The sequence below is a fragment of the Mus caroli genome, unplaced genomic scaffold (assembly GCF_978045245.1).
Source record: "Mus caroli unplaced genomic scaffold, Mus_caroli_1 scaffold_6, whole genome shotgun sequence".
NCBI classification, from domain to species: Eukaryota; Metazoa; Chordata; class Mammalia; order Rodentia; family Muridae; genus Mus; species Mus caroli.
This window is the reverse complement of record NW_028227261.1, coordinates 132,915,279-132,918,487: the sequence shown is the minus strand read 5'-3', so window position 1 is coordinate 132,918,487 and position 3,209 is coordinate 132,915,279.

Sequence of the window (3,209 nt, the reverse complement as noted above, 5' to 3'; positions counted from 1 at the left end):
TGGTCAGGATGGATGGCAAGAGGAAAGGATATATTTTTTTAAAGGCCAGCTGAACGCAGAGTCATAAACTGCAGCTGTCTATCAAGTGACTGTAGTCATTTGAGTTAAAAATAGATCAGAGGGCAGTCAGACCAGCACCGAGGTAGATAGGGCACATGGTCGGCTGACACTCGCCAACTACTCACAACACCCGCCACAGGATCTTGAGACTTCTGGTGAGTGGAACACAGAGTCTGCTCCAATCTTTAAACAGTGACAACGATAACAACTAACCCCAGAGATTACCAGATGGCGAAAGGTAAACGTAATAATCTTACTAACAGAAACCAAGACCACTCACCATCATCAGAACCCAGCACTCCCACTTCGCCCAGTCCAGGGCACCCCAACACACCGGAAAAGCTAGACCCAGATCTAAAAGCATATCTCATGATGATGGTAGAGGACATCAAGAAGGACTTTAATAACAAACTTAAAGAAATACAGGAGAACACTGCTAAACAGGTAGAAGACATTAAAGAGGAAGCACAAAAATCCATTAAAGAATTGCAGGAAAACCAGACCAAACAGGTGATGGAATTGAATAAAAACATCCAAGACCTAAAAAGGGAAGTAGAGACAATGAAGAAAGCCCAAATTGAGGCAACACTGGAGATAGAAACCCTAGAAAAGAAATCTGGAACTATAGATGCGAGCATCAGCAACAGAATACAAGAGATGGAAGAGAGAATCTCATGTGCAGAAGACTCCATAGAGAACATCGGCACGACAATCAAAGAAAATACAAAATCCAAAAATATCCTAACTCAAAACATCCAGGAAATCCAGGACAAAATGAGAAGACCAAACCTACGGATAATAGGAGTAGATGAGAATGAAGATTTTCAACTCAAAGGACCAGCAAATATCTTCAACAAAATTATAGAAGAAAACTTCCCAAACCTAAAGAAAGAGATGCCCATGAACATACAAGAAGCTTACAGAACTCCAAATAGACTGGACCAGAAAAGAAATTCCTTCCGACACATAATAATCAGAACAACAAATGCACTAAATAAAGATAGAATACTAAAAGCATTAAGGGAAAAAGGTCAAGTAACATATAAAGGCAAGCCTATCAGAATTACACCGGATTTTTCACCAGAGACTATGAAAGCCAGAAGATCCTGGACAGATGTTATACAGAAACTAAGAGAACACAATTTCCAGCCCAGGCTACTATACCCAGCCAAACTCTCAATTACCATAGATGGAGAAACCAAAGTATTCCACGATAAAACCAAATTCACGCATTATCTTTCCATGAATCCAGCACTTCAAAGGATAATAACAGAAAAAAACCAATACAAGGACAGAAACCATGTCCTACAAAAAGCAAGAAGGTAAACCCTCAACAAACCTAAAAGAAGACAGCCACAAGAACAGAAGACCAACTCTAACAACAAAAATAAAAGGAAGCAACAATTACTTCTCCCTAATATCTCTTAATATCAATGGACTCAACTCCCCAATAAAAAGACATAGACTAACAGGCTGGCTACAGAAACAGGACCCAACATTTTGCTGCTTACAGGAAACTCATCTCAGAGAAAAAGATAGACACTACCTCAGAATGAAAGGCTGGAAAACAATTTTCCAAGCAAATGGTAGGAAGAAACAAGATGGAGTAGCCATTATAATATCTGATAAGATTGACTTCCAACCCAAAGTCATCAAAAAAGACAAGGAAGGGCACTTCATTCTCATCAAAGGTAAAATCCGCCAAGAGGAACTATCAATTCTGAATATCTATGCTCCAAATACAAGGGCAGCCACATTCATTAAAGATACTTTAGTAAAGCTCAAAGCACACATTGCACCTCACACAATAATAGTGGGAGACTTCAACACACCACTTTCACCAATGGACAGATCATGGAAACAGAAACTAAACAGGGACACAGTGAAACTAACAGAGGTTATGAAACAAATGGATCTGACATATATCTACAGAACATTTTATCCTAAAACAAAAGGATATACCTTCTTCTCAGCACCTCACGGAACCTTCTCCAAAATTGACCACATAATTGGTCACAAAACAAGCCTCAACATATACAAAATTATTGAAATTGTCCCATGCACCCTATCAGATCACCATGGACTAAGACTGATCTTCAATAACAAAATAAATAATAGAAAGCCAACACACATGTGGAAAGTAAACAACACTCTTCTCAATGATACCTTGGTCAAGGAAGGAATAAAGAAAGAAATTAAGGACTTTCTGGAGGTTAATGAAAATGAAGCCACAACATACCCAAACTTATGGGACACATTGAAAGCATTTCTAAGAGGAAAACTCATAGCTCTGAGTGCCTCCAAAAAGAAACTAGAGAGAGCACACATTAGCAGATTGACAACACACCTAAAAGCTCTAGATAAAAAGGAAGCAAATTCACCCAAGAGGAGTAGACAGCAAGAAATAATCAAACTCAGGGGTGAAATCAACCAAGTGTAAACACGAAGAACAATTCAAAGAATCAACCAATCGAGGTGCTGGTTCCTTGAGAAAATCAACAAGATAGATGAACCCTTAGCCAGACTCACTAGAGGGCATAGGGAAAGTACTCTAATTAACAAAATCAGAAATGAAAAGGGAGACATAACAAAAGACCCTGAAGAAATCCAAAACACCATCAGATCCTTCTACAAAAGGCTATACTCAACAAAACTGGAGAACCTGGATGAAATGGAAAAGTTTCTAGACAGATACCAGGTACCAAAGTTAAATCAAGATCAGGTTAGTGATCTAAACAGTCCCATATCCCCTAAAGAAATAGAAGCAGTCATTAATAGTCTCCCAACCAAGAAAAGCCCAGGACCAGATGGGTTTAGTGCAGAGTTCTATCAAACCTTCAAAGAAGAACTAATCTCAGTTCTTCACAAACTAATCCACAAAATAGAATCAGAAGGTACTCTACCCAACTCATTCTATGAAGCCACAATTACTCTGATACCTAAACCACATAAAGACCCAACAAAAATAGAGAACTTCAGACCAATTTCCCTTATGAATATTGATGCAAAAATCCTCAATAAAGTTCTCGCTAACCGAATTCAAGAACACATCAAAACAATCATCCATCCTGAACAAGTAGGTTTCATCCCAGGGATGCAAGGATGGTTCAATATACGAAAATCCATCAATGTAATCCATTATATAAACA